Consider the following 9,770-nt stretch of genomic DNA (forward strand, 5'->3'; position numbering starts at 1 on the left):
AAGTGGCTGTAGCATAACAAACAGCACCTTTAAATCTCCAGTCAGCCCACGTATCACATAAATATTATCTGTCCCAATTGGGATACTTTTCCAATCACTGAGTTTTCTTACTCGTGGCTGAAAAATACGTAAATAATATGGCCACCTGATAATCCTCTTTTAAGTCACATAGATAAAAAAGTGAGTTGACTGAAACATTTGGATATTTTTATTAGGTCATTTTAACTTAGAGTCAAGGAAGCTACCCAGCACATGAATGCATATTTATTTATTTGCTAAAATAGTTCTATAGTGCTTATTTAAATCTTATCTAGGAAACAATTATTTTCTGATCCCTAGAGGTTCCAAAATACAGTGTGCTGGGCACTGTGCAAATACAGTCTGGAGTCTTGCAGACTAAATCAGGGGTTCATTTAGATGTCTTCATACCTCGCTTTCAAATATGAGAGCACAGGGCTTCGTGGTCTGATCCCTCCATCTGTATCCAGTGTTGTCCAGCTGGACTCAGGCTGGTTTTGTGTGGGTGAGTGCAGTTTTCACACAATTTGCTGTCAGTGCTGCCATCCCTTGAGCATCATACCGGACATCCTCACCACCACTTTGGCACAGTGCCTGCACCTTGGGTTGAAAACTACAGTCTGAACATGAAAATCAAGTCATAGTAGGGGCAGCTGGAGGTGAAACAGAGGGAAGTACTCTTCATTTCCATCTAAAGTGGTCTTTTGACATTTTATCTCCTTAATGGCATGTGGTAGACATGACATAGAAATGGCACCATTGGACTATTATTTCTATCACTGGCATTGTGGTGCTACCTTTCCCTGTCTCACAGGGAAAAGAGAAGATTATAGGCCAATTGATCTGCAGCATATTCTGTGTACAGTGATGTCATCAATACTCATTTGATAAGGATTCTTTAACATCATTTTGAAAAGTTGTTACTGATTTCACTAGTTGTTTAGATCCACTCGTGGAACCAGAGCAATGCTCAGGCATCTCCTCAAGGCCTAATATGTTCTGTGTTCCTGAACAATAGCATACTGTTCTTCAAATAAATGTTGTGACCAAGGTGGAAAAGGGTCTACTGTAAGTAGAAAATTTTCTTGATAACCAAACAGTGGATGTTTCCAGTCTGGTGTATTTCTGAGGCGCATCTGTGTCTGTGATCTGTCCCTAGGCTATACACATTCTGAAAGGAAACATTTATTTTGTGTCACAATAAAGTGCTTATGGACCATGTAAAACCAGAAAAATATTAAAACCTTTGTAAGCCTTATACCACAAATGAGTAGATGCATAAAGAAGAAAAAAAAAGCAAACTCTCTGTAGAAGTAAGCATCTGGATAAAACATCTGTAAGGGAAGATGTGTCTGGTGGATGGCTTTTTAGGTGAAAAACAGAAGCCCCATTAAATAAATATTTGTTGTCAGGCTGTTGGAGTTTGCAGCCTGGGTAGGAAAGGTGGTCTTCTGACCATTTTCACTATAATCTGCGACAGTACTAGTGTGACACCAATATGAAACATGGAGCTACAAAGGCAGCAGTACAACAAAGGTTGTACTGACTGTGTGTTGTGTGGCTTCCTTTCCCTTCGTTTCCCTGTGATGACTGGCAAATCTGAATTAACTCTAATTCAAGGCAAGGCTTAGATATCATGGCCGCATTGGATGCTGGGAGGCCTGATTGAACATAGTATTCATTGTGTGCTGGTCACAACTCCAGAGCAGATTGTACCATATGGAGCCATGTGAGGAGTTTTGGGATAAAAGGAGAAAGAGTCAAGAAGGTTCTTGTGGTAGGAGGTATTATGCATGGGAACATCTTTTAACCACAGGACTTGCCACGTCAGGTAGGCTGACCTTCAATGGCAAAAGAAGCATAATGGTCAGTAAAGGGGCTATGGGACTTGTATGACTATCCTAAATGATCCAGTTCCAACTTGAAGGAATAGTAACTGAGGGAAGTACAGGTTGCATTTATTATTTACTCTATGTCTTTGTACTATTTGCATAACCTTAGTGAAGATCCGCTCAATTTGAAATCTGATAAGCCTGCATGTGTTATATGCTACATGTCACCTGTCTTTTAGGACATGGACTCATACTATTGAAACTCTGGGAAAACCTTCAGTGTTAGCTATTTAAGTTAAAGCTGCACCAGTACTTACCTGCAGATACATTGCAGCTGTCATCTGATCATTCTGCCTGTGGGAACCAGAGTGGAGAAGAAATGCCAGTTCGTAGTTGGTTCTTGCTTTAGTTCAGGTACCAGAACTCAAGTGCTCCTAGATTTGGTCACAGAGGTAGAAGCAGGGGTAATCTTCAGAGCTTGTCATGTTAAGAGTCTGACAAGTGGCGGGGGAGACAGCCCTCCTGTTGAATCATGAGGTTCAGAGAGGATCCCCTTGCTTTCTGAACTTCTCAGAGAGGAGTCTACTTGCATCCAGATACGATCCTAGTCTCTGACTTGGTCAACGTGTTTAAGTCTAAAGGATTTTATGTACAGAAACTCATCAGTCAACATTTGCTTGCCAGAGTCCAGTTAAGGACTTTCACTGAAACACTTTCACAAAGTTGAAAAAAAATAGATGATTTATTAAGGTGATAGATATAACAAGTTCAAAATTGCCATTGGTAAGTACACTTACTTCAAAAATCAAGCTTGAGTTAAGAGTACAGTGCTTTTGTTAGTGATACTGTCCTGAGTAACATCTGATGTAGCTGGAGGCACAAATCTTACCAAAGAGGCTTCCCTGCTTGGGAAGGAGAGAGGTCCAGGCCCATCGACCTGTCCCATGGTTAAAGTTCTTGTCCTCCAAAAAGAAGATTCTAAAATGCCAGATTTTATACTTGTGGCAAAGTGGGACTAAATCAATTATTGTGTGCCGACTGGCCCTTAACAAGGTGTCGATTCGGGAAGGTCAGCTGGACCCAGTGATTCAGCACAGAGTGGGGACCACACAGTACAGATACAGATTTATGGTTATGGATGAGGGATATGGGTGTTCCTGGCCTTCCCTGAAGCATCACCAGGCTGTGAGGCCCTCACTTCACCCTAGGCATCACTCAGTTGGCTCGATTGTCAGACCGCATCCGTTATCTGTTTTGTGAGATAGACACACTGCTCAAGACAAACTCCAGAATCAACGGTGAGCAGAATGCAGTCACTCATTCTTGGGTCAGGATGGGAAAGCAGGGTGGGGGGCAACTGGCACAGGTTTATGGTCAAGTCCCAGCTCTCAGATGTTGGTAAAGGAAGGAGCTGGTTCCAAAACTATGTGCAGAGATCTCAAATCTGGATCAGTCTTACTCCTGCTCTGACTTGGGAAGCTCAGGCTTGTGGTGTATAGGCAAAGCAGTCGTGTGTACCCTGTGTTCAAGTTCTGGGGAGCTGCCAGCACAGTGGCATTCAGTGTGGGCTTCTCTCCAAGTGTCAGGGGGTTTCTGCGGGACAGGATGGAGCAATACCTCCCACGGAAGAAAACTGCAGAGGAAAAAAGCTGGAATTAAGCCACAGTAGTAGAAAGAAGGTATTAATAATTCTAAGTACAAATTCCTTACTAATTTTCTTAAAAAAAACCACCCTCGAGTCAGTGTTATAAATTGTGGAAGCTCTTGCAAGATGCTCTCAGCTCTGGAGTGTGTCTTAAGGTATATTTTTTTGCAGCTGTTCAGGCAATGGAGTGTCAGGAATGTCACATTAGGTGTATGTGGATATGTAACAGCATTTATGAGCTTCCATGATGACACAGGCTTTGTTGAAGCTCTCTAACAGATCTCAAATAATTGAATATTCTGAATAAATTGGCTACGCTATTGTTTTCTCACTGCAAACAGAACAGAGCCATTTTTAAACAGGCTGGATAAAAATGACACAGAATTTAATGTATGAAAGAAAAGGACAATTTCAATTATATTTTCCCTGATATTTTCTGAACACTTCTCATAATGCCGGGGTTACTGGTTTTTTTAATTGCATGGTTCTTTCGGTTCAAGAACAGACAAAGCTTTGGAAAATGTTGCCTCCCACTAATAAACATGGGAGTAGCACACAATCATTCACTTAGTGTTTTGGCACAAGGAGTATCTAACAAAGCTACAAGAAGGGCAGAGCCTGGGAAAACTTTGATGTGGCATTTTTCCAGGCCACAGCTGAAGAGGGCTGTGCTTTTGTTCCTTAGATTTCAGATGTTAATTGCATCAGGATACTTGTCCTGTGCATTAGTGAAAGACTTCAGAAGATAAAGGTGCTGCAGCAGTCAATATTCACAGTTTAGCAGAAGAGCTGAAGTCTCAGTGTTTTACTGGGAAACACAGTGGTGGCTTGCTGACAAGCCATTGTGGTGGGTTCGTGACCTCTGATGGTCATTACAGATGCCGTGTCAAATGTTGTGAAGAGGTGCTGTCATCCAATACAGATGATAGCAGCGCTCTCTGAAACTCTCACTGCGGTTTCAGCTGGATGCAGCATTTTTTCTGTCTTAGATTGTGATTTACAGAACATTTACAAGATATTTCACTTCAGAGCGAGCGGAACAGTGGCAGTGAGTAGGGCAGTGTGCCTGATCAAGGACTGATGTACACACGTGCCCTTAGAGGAACAGCCTTCGGAAGAACTGTGATTTACAAGACACTCTCTTGTCCAAATAGACTGATGTTTCAGGGGATTTTAGAGGCCACTCTGCCTGCCTTGCAGCACATCTGCTTTCTGCCTGCTTACCCGCACTCCCTTGCTCTCAGGGCTGCCTCTAACCCCAGCTGCCTCCAGTGCAGAGAGGCATGACTCAGGCCAAGAGGGAGATCTTAGGCAGCTTCTAGCTAGCAAGCAACCAGTTCCTCCCTCCTGCGTCCCTCATCCCATGGCTCTTGTTTGAACCTTAGCTGGAATCAGATGGTGGTGAACATGCTGACGCTGATGCCATGGAGCAGAGGGCAGTCTGGAGCCCTATCGCCTGTCCTCTCCCTCTGTGCTGGGACCACATTCCCCATGGCGCTGAGGTCCCTGGGTGCTGGTGCAGCGGGACACAGTGTTACCTGGGGGGAGGAAACGTCTGAGGCTGGAGAGAATCCACATTCACATATTGAGTCCTTAATTAATACAGTGCTTTGAAACTGGAAAGGTACTACTTAATAGGGGCACATAAGAAATAAAAGACATTTATTTTCTGAAGCCTTCGGGTTCAAACAGCAGTGTCAGCTAAAATGTGTGTATTTTTAAATTTAGCTTTCATAATGTATCAGTTCTAGGGCCAGTCACATTTTCCCCATGGTAATATTACTGAAGTAATTCTCAGCTGAGCCCATAGCCTTATTTTGTGCCTCGTCACTCTGATAACTGGAAACATAGCACAGTTATTAGGCATGTACTGGAAGTGACGAAGTATAGAAAATGGTTGTCTCATCCTTGAGAATGACAAAGTATTTTACTGTCAAGAAAATCAGCCACCGTTTGTCTTCTGGAGTAATTCACAAGTAAAAGGTTCTTCAAATGTGTTTTAATGATCAACGTTCCCTTTAAAAGTCTCAAACTGCCTGCATTATATTAATGGTTGTTTCAGATTTTTTTTTTTTTTCCTCATTCCAGCAATTAAAGTCTTTATGTCCAAAATTTTCATTAGGACCCATGAGTGTAGGAAACCACAGTCCGGGTGGGGGGAGAGGAAGACGTGCTTGTGACTCCAGCCCTGTGCCACGCTGGGCAGTGCTGTGAGCGACTGCCCCGGGTGAAATGCTTTTGGGTTCCTGAAATGCCCATCACCGCTTCATTTTCTTTTCAGAAACAGTCCTGCCCGTTGCTGAACGTTACTGTGAGAACGAGATGCCATCTTGTGGCCGGCTTTTCATTTTACAAGCATTTTACAGCTTGCTTTTCTGAGAAACTAGTTCAATTATCCCTCCGGCTTGGGCATGCAAAATAAGTAAACCAGGATTTTCAGATTTCATTATAAACCCAAGTCCTCCGCTAAGACCTGCGGGCTCCTACAGTAAAATCTGGACAGTTTCGAAGTAAAATTGCCTGCTATTAATCATAACCATTGGCATTTGGAGATAGCAATTCTTTAAGTTATCAAAACTAAATGCTGATATGTGCAATGTATTTTTTCCAAAGACAAGCAAATATATTAATTTTGCAAAGTGTAATGGTTTTGTGCAGCTGCTTGGAAAAAGGTGGTGCAAGCATTATTCCAGGGAAAGCTTATTTTTTCCATTATTTAGGGAATAATTGTTAGGACTACCTCATACTTTCACATTTCCTTGCTTTTCAGGTACAAAGCTGAGTAATAAGAATATCAAAATGCAAAATCTGCCTGGAGTACTAAGCTTCTAGACTTTGGGAGCACTTAAATGTAGATTTTTGTCCAGGTGGTTATTCAGGATACACTATTTGCAATATTCTGGTATGTTTTGTGCAATGTAAAGATCGACTTTCTTGTTCCAGCCCTTTCAGTAAATAAAGGAAAAGCCAAGGGTATGATTGCAGAAATCTTTTATCAGTAGAGGATAGCTGCCATCAAGGTTTCTTCACAAGGACTGTACCACAAGCTGTAGCACAGGGCACTTTATAGGCAGAACAATAGAGCCCTAATTATGTCACAGGCAACTCCAGTCTTTGGAACAGCTGAGGAATGAATGCAATAAAATGGATATGAAGCTGCTTCGCCTCCCACTCCTTTTGGGCTATGAGTTCAGTCCAGCTTGGTTTTAAAAAAACAATGTTTGTACCTGTTGGACCTGCTCTCTGGGTACAGCTACGCACTGTCTGCATACAGACAGTGGCTGTGTCAGTGCTGTGTGGACTCACGGGCATGCTGACCGTGTTCATGTGGCTATACTTGTAAATGAAGCATGCCCAGAAGTCTCCCTGGGCATAACGACCGACTGCTGTGGGACAGCCTGTGTCCGTGCCAGCTCATCTGGCTTGCAGATGGAGGCAGCTGTAGGCACACTGTCGGCTAGCAATGGCCACCCTGCTGCCTTCACTTCCAGGCTGTGCTTGGAAGCTGCTCTGGGGGAGCACTAGCTCAGCCAAAATGGGGATCAGGGCAGTTTAAGGCAGGCACTTGTGGTCCTGTGTCCAGGAAGCTCCTTGGATTGACTAGGGTGGATGAGCATCATGTAACAGAGGTGCTATGCATGCAGCCAGGGGAGGAATAGAACAACATGGACTGTTACAGGCTATTTATTTGTTATTTGATATAATACTGTACAGTGCCCAGCAAAAGAAAAGAACCCCTGACCTGAGGAGCTTGCAAGATGAGGGAGCAGAGGAAAGCAACGGTTCCATGATGGGAAATGCCTGGCCAAAGCTGCCGAGCCAGCCTGTGGCATCACTGTGACCAAAACCCAGCTGTAGGAAGGGGAACCCGCAGCTGGGTCCTGGTAGTGCTGGCCCAGCTGGCACCCAGCCTTGCATCCTGACTGAGCAGAGGGTTGTGGGGAGGTTTTGCCACCTCTGTGCTGTATCTGCCTCCATGCTGGAAGGCGGGTGATCAAGGTGAGTTAGGAGAATAGAGGAGCAGGGAGCTCTCCCAAGCCAGCCATGTAATAGCTCCAGACGATGTGTGCTGCCGTGTCTTAAATGGTGTCAATTTGTGAAGGAACATGATGGAGTAAAGGTGCAAGTGTAAGCAGAGGATGCAGTGAAAAGAGACTCTGTACCGCTGCCAATTGATTTTTTTTTTTTTTGGCAGTAAAGAGGCTTTTATTCTCACTGCATTGCAATGAGGGCTTCAAAGCTCTTTTAAGTGCCTGTTTGCCCTTCCTTTTACTCTGCATTGCAGCTGGCATGCCTAAGAAAAATAGCTTGCTCTGAATGCATGTTAAGGCTTGGCCAGCACGTGTGTAAAGCAAAAGTGATACACCACCATTTCATTGCTAGTAGGCACTGGAATCAGAGGAGAAAGCAGGGGGCACAACCGCATTCCAGTTCCTCCCAGGTGCGTCCTCATCCGTGTCAGTGGAGGCACAGCCATCAGCACTGTGGGCTTTGATCAGACATGCTGCACCAAAAGGGATGGAGCTGAATAAAATGCAAACTGCCAGAGCTGCTTACTGAGATCTGTGAGCTGTTTCTGTATGGGTACTTCTGCCTGCAAAGCTAGAATTTCTTTACATCCACGTATTCATTTTGAAAATTTGACCAAACAGACATGAAAATTTGTACTGTATGTTAGTTCTTTTCTCTCTGCCCTCATTTTTTGTTTTTATTCAGCAGCCACACTGATTGACATTAGGGGAAAAAAATGAGGAAAATGCATATTTTTTTTTTTGCAAGTGATCCATTTCCCTCCTCCCTGTATCTGCCAAATTTGACAAGTAGCAAATCAAGCAGCACTGCATCCTGCCTCGGGTCAGCTCAGGAACACACACTACTGCAAAGTCAGCATGATCAGGAACAAAATTATCTATAAAAATAGGTGTATCTTTCATAGATTGTAGAGGTGAAGGGAACCCCTGTGTTCATGTGCTCTGGTCTTCTGCATAAACAGGACATAGAGCTGTTCTCTGCAACTGGATGACAGCCAGTTTAGAAAGACTATTTCATTTTAAGAGCCTGTGCATTTCCCCTGATGAATCATTCCAGCTGTTAATTTTCCTTATTTCAAGGAAATTGTGTCCGATTTCAAGGCTGAGTTTATCTGGCAGAGTTCAGCTTCTAGCTGCTGGATCCTGATAAGCTGCTGCCAGCAGTATGGAAGAGCTGGGGCTGGAGGAGCTGTGCAGCTTTCCAGGGGTGGAAGAGGGGAATGTGCGGGTGTTGCTCCTCTATCACTAACAAAGCCAATGCACAGCCTCAGCCAGTGCCATTAGTAGATTGCAACCCTTCTCCTCCCTCTTTCCCATGAACTCATGCCTGTAAAAGTAACCCCCAAACCAGCATTTTTCCACGTATAAATACCCATCTAGAATGACTGTAAGACCTCTCACCCTCTGTTGAACAAGTTGAATAACTCGATCCTTCTGCATCCTAAGAATCCCCTCCCCATTCTGGATCATTTTCTGTGTCCTTTGAATCCCTCCTCTCCAGTGTCCCCCCTGGAGGCACACTATTCTAGCAGCAGTCTTGAACAATTGCTGCATATCGGGGCAAGATCACTTTCCAGCCCTAGCCTGATACTTCTTTTTGTTTATTGATATTTCTGTATTAGAGTGATCACCAAGCCCTTTCCGGACTCATTGCTTTCTGTGAGAAGCAGTGTGTTCCCTCAGCTGACACAGATACATGGATGTATCTCCAACAGGGTGGGTGAAAAGTCTCTCCAAAGACAGACTTGCCTTAAGCAGGGTGATTGTCCACAGGCCAGACCTGGAGTTCATCTCATGCTGTGACATCCTCAGCCCTCATTCAGCTGGTCACCCAGAGTGGTCAGTGCAGGTCTTAGTCCCAGCTGGTCTATCTAACAGGTTAAGCCACTTAAATGTTTCTACTGAAATTCCTATTACATTTCTGCTTATCTCTGAATCCCAATAAACCTTCACTGACTAGGAGTTCAAACTTATGTATTGATATTAGGAAGAATTTTTTTACCATGAGGGTGGTGAGACACTGGAACAGTCTGCCCACAGATGTTGTGGATGTCCCATCACTGGAAATGTTCAAGGTCAGGTGAGATGGGGTTTCGAGCAACCTGATCTAGTTGAAGATGTCCCTGCCCATGGCAGGGGGGTGGACTAGATGATCTTCAAAGATCCCCCTCCAACCCAAACCATTCTGTGAATTCTGTGATTTATGAAAAGTTGTATGACTCGTGTTTTGTCACCTAGGAAGCT

Source organism: Falco peregrinus, chromosome 4, assembly GCF_023634155.1.
Source record: "Falco peregrinus isolate bFalPer1 chromosome 4, bFalPer1.pri, whole genome shotgun sequence".
Classification (NCBI taxonomy): Eukaryota; Metazoa; Chordata; class Aves; order Falconiformes; family Falconidae; genus Falco; species Falco peregrinus.